Source organism: Apodemus sylvaticus, chromosome 3 (genome assembly GCF_947179515.1).
Source record: "Apodemus sylvaticus chromosome 3, mApoSyl1.1, whole genome shotgun sequence".
Taxonomy (NCBI): domain Eukaryota; kingdom Metazoa; phylum Chordata; class Mammalia; order Rodentia; family Muridae; genus Apodemus; species Apodemus sylvaticus.
Genome location: NC_067474.1, coordinates 57,814,024 through 57,824,235, shown reverse-complemented (window position 1 = coordinate 57,824,235; position 10,212 = coordinate 57,814,024).

Here is a 10,212-nt window from a genome sequence, read left to right as displayed (position 1 = left end):
GAGCTTTGGAAACACTGAATATTAGTTCATTTTCGACGTCAGCAGAATTCATGCGCTTCAGGTCATTCATTCCTCGGAGGGAAGGTTGTGGGGGTTGGCCGTGTTCGTGAGCACAATGGGTCTCCCCTGCAAAGTAACTCGCCTGAGAGAAGCTAGTCACCGAACAAGACATGGCCGATGAGATCCACTAGCAGAGGAAACGCCCTCAGAAGTAAAGATGGGTAAACTTTGGACCACAGAGAGAAAATAAGCGCGTCCAAGATTAGAGAGGGAGCCTGTGAAGAGAAAGTAGTTTTTGTCAGCTCTGATTTATTTCCACTAAGCTCTGCTCACGATTAGCTAATTTACCGGGCTGACAGTCAGTTTTGGGACAGGCTTGGCCAACCGTGGTAACTGTTTTCTCTGGCAACAGTGATTGGTCTAATGTGTGGTCATGTGATCGACCACAGCCAATCGGGGCATTTCTCTGGTATCATCCTACAGACACTCCCCTTTTTCTACTGAAAGTAAGACTAGCGCTTTCAACAACTTTACTTCTTTTCCTTCCTTCCTTCCTTCCTTCCTTCCTTCCTTCCTTCCTTCCTTCCATCCTTCCTTCTGTTTGTTTGGGGGGAGGTGTTTTGTTTTTTGAGAGAGGGTTTCTCTGTGTAGCCACAGCTCTCCTGGCACTTGCTTTGATAGACCGACCAGGTTGACTTCCAACTCAAAGAGTCGCCTGCTTTTGCTTTCTGGGTTTTGAGTTCTGGGATTAAATGCAATCACCTGCATCGAGGACGCTCACTGAGGTGGGAAATACTGAGGCCAGGACACAAAATAAGTGAACCCAGGAAACTGGGAAGAAAGAATCCTGAGCGCTTGGCTTAAGCCTTGATTTAGCGGATCTGAAGCCAGAGACATCTCCCAGAGCTGTTCATTCCGTTGGCCCATTTGTTACAGAATGTGTTGAAATCCTTTCCCTTGCATGTGAAAAGAGGCACAAAACTAACACAGGGCCTTTTCCTTTGCCAGCTCTTGCTGCACAGCAGTTGGCACTTGGGGGGCCCTGCTCTAAGCCACATTGGGCACCGTGCTCAGATGCACATTGTCTTGTCACTGGAGAAGAAAGTGTGGCTACAGGATTCTGTGCCTCCGTGTGCCTCTCTTGTGATGCCTCATTAAGGCATTGGGACAAAGGAACTCTGACCACCCTGTCCCTTTTCTGAGCTCAACGGTAGCTAAAGGCTTTGAACATTATAGGAACACTGATTAACTGACTGAGATTGTGTGTACCTGTTCACTCCTGCAAGTGTCTCACTGACCTCACTGCTCGGCAGTTTGGCTGGCTGGCTGACCCACAAGCCCCTGGGATCTGTTTGCATCTCCTCTACTGTGTTGGGATTACAGTTGTGCACTTCCAGGCCAGGCTCTTTATGTGGGCCTTGGAGATCGGAACTCAGGACTTCGTGCCAGTACAGTGAGAACTTTCTTTACCAATGGAGGCGTCTCCCCAACTTCTGTCTCCAGAAAGGACAGAGGGGGATTTCCCAGTCAGGGACTCCAGGTACACCACTCTCCTGTCCAAAGCCTTCAGTGACCCCTCACTGCCAAAGGAATCATAGCACCTGAGCTTAGCAGTCACATCTGTCACAGCCCCTGTCCCCTCCTACCTGCCTCTGGGTTTCCACTTGTGCTGTCCCTCCCCCACCTCCATCTCAAGCACCCAGAAAGTGCTGCTTAGGCCAGGCTGAAGCACTGTTCCTGTGACCAGCCTTCTTTAACTCTCAGAAACAAAGGAACTCTATTGTCCCTCGTTAATGGCCCACCACAGTCTGCCTCACACTCCGTACATGGTTCTATACCTGGCTTTGTTCTCCACCAACTGCACTCCACACTGACACCCAGCAGCTCCGGATTGGCCCTTCAGGCCTCCCTCAGTGCTCAGTTGCCCCAAGAAGTTTCCCTTGCCTGCTTCCTGTGACATAGTCTGCTCCCTTCATTTTCTTAGCTTGTGCGCTCAGAATTTTATATTATTCTCCAGGGGTGTTTATTGCACTTTATCATCTAATGTTTATTGTCATGAATATTTGATTGATATTTGTATCATCTGATCAGAACATATGCTTCCTAAAGGCTAAGATTGTGTATGTGTGTGCGTCTGTCTGTCTGTCTGTATGTCTGTATGTATGTATGTATGCATATACATATGCATGTATATGGAGGCCAGAGGCAGTGTCTTCACCTCTGTTTTTGTGACAAGGTCTCTCACTGAACCAGCTAAACAGGCTGACAAGCAAGCCCCCAGATATCCCCCTGCCTCTGCCTCTCTAGTGCTGGGTTTACAAGAGTGTCCCGCCATGCCGGGATTTTATGTAGAGGCTGGGAATTGAACTCATGTCCTCACAGTTATGTAGCAAACACTTTCCTGGCTGAGCCACCTTGCTTGGCTAGAAGGTATAGCTAGAATCATGTCTGAAATGCCAGTCAATGTGAGCAGACAGGGCACTGGTAGAACCAGTGACTGAGTCGGTATATTGATGAATGAGTAAGGGAATGAATGAATATCTCTTCTAGGCCTTACTAACTGAGCACCTGCTGGGACCAGAGGCTCTGTGCCCCCTCATTGTTTCTAGAATACAGTCACTGTGAGTAGCCAGGGAACGTGATTTTACCATCAGCAAGTACACAATCAACAGCCATTCCCGGGTTTTACTAATGACTATCTAAGGAACCAGGAAGCTGGAGCACCAATTCAAGCTAGACCAAGAACTAAAACATTTTAATAGCCATGGAGAACACTTCCTAGTCCAGGCACACTAGGGCTACAGAAATGCTGAACAAGCCCCTGCTCTTAGAGAGTACATGTACATTTTTCCTGAGTTGTTCTGACCCATCACCTCTCCAATGGGCTATGACATCGTTCTCAAATTTTATTACCACAAGATGGGCATCCTCAGCTCCCCAGTAAACAGCATTACGCAGGCCCCATGCACACGCATGCAAATCCAGAGTGGACAATAACCCCAGGCGTGGTGGAGTGTTTGATGGGATGACTGCAGGAAGGCAAGCCAGGAGCCAGCTTTAAAAACAATATTTATTTATTACAATTGGCAGAGCAATGAAGGAAATTGCCACTTAGATGGGACTTTACATTTGCGGAGCATTTTGTAATCAGCACAATTTCTCCTAACAACTTTTGAGGATAAGTTCTTTTTGTCTTTCCCATTTGCAGGGAGGAAGGGGGAGGGGAGGGAGACTATGCTTTCTGTTATGCAGAGCACTCACCGACAGAACTCTGGCCTGCTGGAGTGGAAGCTCTCTTTCTCCTGTGGACTGTCTGGGCTCTTGTTTACATACAGAGCCTTAATTAGAATCTGGGCTCTGTTTCACTTCTGGTTTCCCTGGGGCGGCATTTCTGCAGGTCCACACAGAGAAGAAAACAATGTGTCCTCAAACACTGTTTCTTTCTATCACTTTCCCTGGCCACCTGTCTTTTGAAATGTCATGCAAGTTGTCCAAGTGAGGTTAATCGAGGTAATGCTGCTTTAACAAATAATGTCAGGTTTCAGTGCCTTCAAACAACGAAACTTTATTTCTGTCTCAAGCCACAAGTTCACTGTGGGTTAGCAGTGTAGGTGCTACTAATTGTGTTCCGAGACCCAGGTGGATGGAATAGATTCCATCTCATCTACCCAATGCTCTTGTGTAGAAGCGCCATATCTCATCTCAGGGATGACTTTGGAATAGCCATACAGCACCCAAGAAGGGTAATACATCTGCCCAAAGGAGTTGAGGACTAGAAATGATTGGTAACCCACACTAATAACCACTAATAGCATTAAATCTCATCCTAGACCAAAAGGAAAAAGAAAAAAAAAAAACCCTAAAGCTCTTTTTCCTTAAGTCTAGGGAAATACTAATTCTATGAATAGAAAGAAGTTATACTGCTGATTGTACATTTTTAGGAAGGCACAGAAATGAGAGGAGGAAAGGAAGAAGGAAGGAAAAATGGAAGAGAGGACAGAAGGAAAGGAAGGAAGGAAGGAAGGAAGGAAGGAAGGAAGGAAGGAAGGAGAAAGACAAAAAAACTAAAAGCTTTGTAAAGACTTTTTTTTCCAAAATCAAGAGATAGTAAAGAGAAAAGGTCTAAATAACACAATAGGACAAGAAAAATAAAGAAAAGGTATACAGATTGAAAAAAAAAAAAAAAACAGCTAAAGTTGTCTCTACTTGTAGCTGGCAGGGCTTTGTGCATAGCAGAGCCTGAATATACCCAGAACCATGGAACAGACCTAGGGGATGGATGTGTGAATTTAAATTCTCACCAAATACTGAGTCAATAGGGAAGTCAATTGCATTCTACACACAGTTTAAAACTGAAGTTAAAGTAAATACCATTTATAACAGCATTCAGAAACACAAAACACTCCCTGGGGCTTTGTTGATGTCCCCAGCTGTGCAGAGCTAGCCCCACCCCTCATCCCTGGGAAGCACAATAGAGGTGGCCCTGGTTTAGGGGGTTACAGGTGACAAGCTGGTCCTACTTCTGGCAAGCTGGTCCTACCCCTTGTTGGCCATGACCATGTGGAGAGAGGGGGGAGGGGAGGAGAGCCCAAGGGGCAGAAGGTGAGAGTAGGATGGGGGGGAGAGGAGAGCAAGTAGCCCCTTTTATAGTGGGCCAGGTCTATGGGGTGGGACATACCTGGCTGTTGCCAGGTAAGTGTGGGGTGGAGCTTAGACAGAATACCAACACTAGTCATAAGAGAGAGGAACCGGTCTACAGTGATGGCCATCTAAACGAGGGACAAGGATCCTGCACCCTATTTCGACTCATACACAAGCACTAATGCAAGATGGGGCACAAACCCGAAGACATGAAAACAGTGAAACTGTTAAAAGAAAATGGAGAATATGTTTATGACCTCTAGGTAAGCAGACATTTCTTAGGACACATAAAACAAAGTACAAAAGGGGGAAAGGAGAATGAATTATAAAAATAGAAGCTTCTCTTATCAAAAAGTATCAAGGGCTGGAAAGCTGGATCGGCAGGTCTTTTATCACTGCTCTCAGTTCTTATAGACGAAAGCATTCAACTGAGGGCATGCTTACAAAAATTGGAGAGGACGGACCATTATCATCAGGGCAGGGGCAGAGCGGCAGGCAGGCAGGCAGGCAGGCAGGCAGGCAGGCAGGCAGGCGGGACTCTGGAGCAGAAGCTGAGAGCTTTAAATCCTGGTCCACAGTCAGCAGGTAGAAGGGGGGAGGGAAGAGACAGAGACAGAGAGACAGAGACTAGGTAGGCCTGGCGTGGGCTTTGGAAACCTCAAAGCCAAAAAAAAAAAAAAAAAAAAAAAAAAAGTGCAAACCTTTGGTTGGGGATTAGCTTAGTAGTAGAGCACTTGCTAGCAAGCACAAGGTCCTGGGTTCAGTCCACAGCTCTGGAAAAAAAAAAAAAAAAAAAAAGCAACAATACCAGAAAGGAAACCTCAAAGTCCACGCCTGGGGACAACACCTGCTTAGCATGTGCACTGGCCTGGGGTCAATGTCCAACACCAGATAACAACAGACATGATTTCTAAAGGAAAGGGTAAAAGTTCTGAACTTGTTTACAAAGCAAATCTATTTATAACTGGCAAAGACATACCCCAAAAGTCACTTGGCATTAGTTGTCATAAAAATCCACATCACAACCCTAAGTAGCCTTCTCACCGCACCGTCTAGGACGGCTGAAACAACGGACGGCAGCGGCGGCGGCGGCGGCAGCAACAGCAAACGCTGAGAAGAATGTGGGCACGGGCGCTCTGTGAACTCTGCCGTACTCGGCGTCGCATGGTACAACCGCTTTTGAAAACTCTTTTTACAGTTTCTTGAAAACCTCAGCACATATCTTCCCAGCAACACCATTTCTTGGTATCTATCCAAGAAAAATTAAAATCTGCTCTTCACAAAAAAAGGCTGATTAAAAACAACTGTCACAGAATTGTACCCACAACGGTTAGAAGCAGAAAACAATTGAGATGGCAGTGAGTAGCTAGTTATCCCGTGGACTATCACTGACCAATGCAAAGGAATGGGCCACAGTGACTGGCACACAGGGCAAATCTCAAAACATGTGACCAAAGGAAGAAACCCGACACAGAAAGTGAGCAATCTGCGATGCCGCTTATTCTGAAATGGGCAGGCCTCAGAGGGGCGGCCGTGTAGACAAGGCTGTCTTAAGATGCACTCACGCCTCTTTCTCCACATCCTCACCAACCGTCTCCTGAGTTTTTGATCTTAGCCATTCTGACTGGTGTAAGGTGAAATCTCAGGGTTGTTTTGATTTGCATTTCCCTAATGAAGTTGAGCATTTCTTAAGGTGCTTCCCAGCCATCCAAAGCTCTTCAGGTGCACATTCTTTGTTTAGTTCTGTACCCCACTTATTAATAGGGTTATTTGGTTTTCTGGGGTCTAACTTCTTGAGTTCTTTGTATATATTGGATATTAGCCCTCTGTCGGATGTAGGTGGTGAGGTCTTTTCCCAATTTGTTGGTTGCCGATTTGTCCTTTTGACAGTGTCCTTTGCCTTACAGAAACTTTGTAATTTTATGAGGTCCCATTTGTCAACTCAGGAGACAGCAGGTGTTGGTGAGAATGTGGAGAAAGAGGAACACTACTCCACTGCTGGTGGGGTTGGAAGCTGGTACAATCACTCTGGAAATCAGTCTGGTGGTTCCTCAGAAAACTGGGCACGACACTTCCGGAGGACCCTGCTATACCACTCCTGGGCATATACCCAGAGGATTCCCCAGCATATAATAAGGATACATGCTCCACTATGTTCATAGCAGCCCTATTTATAATAGCCAGAAGCTGGGAAGAACCCAGATGTCCCTCAACAGAAGAATGGATACAAAAAATGTGGTATATATACACAATGGAGTACTATTCAGCCATTAGAAAAAATGACTTCATGAAATTCTTAGACAAATGGATGGAGCTGGAGAACATCATACTAAGTGAGGTAACCCAGTCTCAAAAGAACACTCATGGTATGCACCCATTGATAAGTGGATATTAGCCTAGAAGTTTAGAATACCCAAGACATGATCCACATATCAAATGATGTCCAAGAAGAATGGAGGAGTGGCCCCTGGTCCTGGAAAGGCTCAATGCAGCAGTGTAGGGAAATACCAGAACAGGGAAGTGGGAAGGGGTGGATGGGGGAACAGGGGAAGGGAAGAAGGCTTATGGGACTTTCAGGAAGGGGGATCCAGGAAAGGGGAAATCATTTGAAGTGTAAATAAAGAATATATCGAATAAAAAGAACCAAAAAAGCAAAACAAAACAAAAAGATACATTCATGCCACTGGTGGAAAACACACTTACAGTGTGAGCAGCCTGCTGTACGCAGATTACACCTCATGGCTAACGCCCACCTGCAGGGAAGCTGGGCAGCGGTGTCCCTGAGACGCTCTGAATCAAGCCGTGGGTCTGTCACTGAAGGGAAACAGCCAGTCGGGCAGCAACTGTGTGTACGCGCGCGCACACACACACACACACACACCCCGGGTATCCGAGCTTGCTATCAGAGCATGGAGTCCTTACTCATCCGGTCCTCACAGTGACTGGGAATGTCTGTTCTACACATGAAGGGTCTCTCTGACAGCGAGTATTAAAACTCGGCCCCAGGGCATGCAGACTTGCTGAAAGGAATAGAAACTGTTGAGTTTTTGAAGGCATGAAAATCCTAGAATTGATTACAAACTCCTGACCTTCCCAAGGCAAGGCCCCTCCAGGTGGCCCTGTGTGTGGACTAGTAGTGTCTGGATCAAAGAGGGGAAAATGTCCTCCTGAAGGCAGCCGCTCCTTCCTCAGAGACCCCCAAGAAAGAACCCAGTGAGGAAGATGTGGTTGCCAGGGTGCCCATCCCACAGAGACTGAAGCCAGGACAGGTCACATGACCTGTCACTCAGTCACAGAGGCCAGGTGGTGGGAGAGCTCTCTCCTGGTTACTCAGCCTATCCCCGTTTAAATGGCAAGTGGGAGGCAGTGTGGGTCACTGAGTAAGAACGGAGACTCTAGAGCTCACACCTTCAACTGCTGGAGAACCTTGGGATGGAGCAGCATCCTGGGGATCAGTTTCCCTTTGCTAACATGGGAGTGACTGTGGGATGGCAGCCAGCTGTCTCTCCAGATGACAGTGAGAACCACAGGAAGTTGGTGAGAGCAGGGCAGGAGGTTCACAGTCACAGGACCCAGGACCAAGGACCTTGACACCGCAATAAGCTCACATCCTACAAGACCAAAAACATCTGGATCAAGTGTGATGCTTGCCACCCCAAGGAGGGCTGGGGGCCTAATTAAAATTGCTGCTCTGTTTGCGTTATCAGCTGTCAGGTTTTTTTTTTTTTTTTTGTCTTCCCACAGAGCAAAGATTTTTCTTATCAAAAATCTATCTGCTAAAATGCTAATGATCGCTAGTGATTAGAAAGTGCTGCTCAAATCTTGAAGGTTCCCAGTGGGCCTCTCAGACATGGCTTATAACTCGTCAGCTGAAGAGACGCGCTCAACAAATCAAACTTTGCTGTGTATAACCAAAAAAAAAAGAAGAAAGAGAGAGAGAAAGATTTCATTTCCTTAACGCTTCGCTGTTCAGGGTCCAGGAGGGACTTTCCCGTTAAGTGACAGAGACCACATTATTAGTTATGGAGTCGTTTCTAATAGAAGTCTCCCAAGGCAAGTTATTCCCCCCCAAACGCCCACCAGAGCCTGCTCGGCTTCTCTTAATTTCAGTGAGCTTAAGTTTTGGTTTGGCCACACAGAGGGGTATGCGGTCAGCTACTGAAGACTCTGCTTCCCATTTTCTTCACCCTCTGCCCTCCTCTTCAACAGGAAAGATCTGCAGGATCGGATCGTGTTGCTCGCTGTCCCCTATGATCCCCATGGTCAGAGCTGAGTAGCCATGGCCTCCTGAGTTGGGTCCATAGAGGCCTAGCAGGAGCTGATGAGACGGCTCAGCCTTTACTAACAAACCTAACCACCTGAGTTTAATCCCTGGAGTCATGGTACAGGGAGAAAGCTGTGTCACAAGTTGTCCCCCTCCTCTGTTTACACAGAGGTAAACAGACAGACAGACAGACAGACACATTAATTGATTGATTGGCTAATTAATTAATTTGTTTTTAATTAATTAATTGTGCCCCGGTAAGACCAGATGGGCCAATGATGTGGTAGGCCAGCTCACCCTGGCTTCCTGTCTTCACACATTTGGCACTGTCAGAAGCCAAACACCTTGCACTTGAGATACCTCACGCACTGCTTGTTTGACCCCTGTGGCCTTCTGGAGCTACCAGACTATAAGGAGCTGACCTGTGCTGAAGACCTGGTCAGGTCACAGAAGCTTGGTGTCCGCTTATGTAGTGACACCAGGCCAGTGCAGCTGGAAGGTGTACCACCAGAGGCACTCAGTCGTCTGTGGCGTTTACAGCATCCAGTCAGCAGACAGGCTGGGGCTGCTTTGTCTCAGCTCCTCATTACCCATTCAGTCAAGAAATGTAACTGAGCCTCTGTCACGTGCTATGAACTGTGTTGGGAGCCAGTGATCCAGAGGTGAACAGATGTTCTTGCCACCCCCACCCCCACCCCTCCAAGATTACAGTCTGGTGAAAGTGGAAACAACCAATGAAGTAAACAAATCAATTACATAGTTGCAATCTCAGATTAGTATCTTGAAGGAAACAGACAGTAGCCTTAGCAATGAGTCTTAAAGTCTGATCCAAGTATCCCAGGGGTACCTGGGCTCATGTCCAGAGTGGACATTCAACTCAAGCCTACTGGGTCAGAAGTGCTGGAGTGGGGCCCAGGAACTTGCACTTTACTAAGGCCTTGGAGGCCTAGGCACATGGTCGAGTTTGAGGCCCTGGTGATAGCATGTTGGGTGGTGTCTCAGAGTTCTAGTGCTGTGGAAAGGCACCATGACCAAGGCAGCTTATAGAAGAAAACATTTCATTGTGGCTAGCTTACAGTTTCAGAGGGTTAGTCCACTATCCTCATGGCGGCAGGCAGGCAGGCAGGCAAGCATGGTGCTGGAGAAGTAACTGAACACTTACATTCTGATCTGTATGGAGAGAGAGAGAGAGAGAGAGAGAGAGAGAGAGAGAGAGAGAGAGAGAGAGAGAGAGAGAATATGCTGGGGCTAGTAAGTGTCTTTTGAAACATCACAGCCCACTCCCAGTGACACACTACCTCCAACAA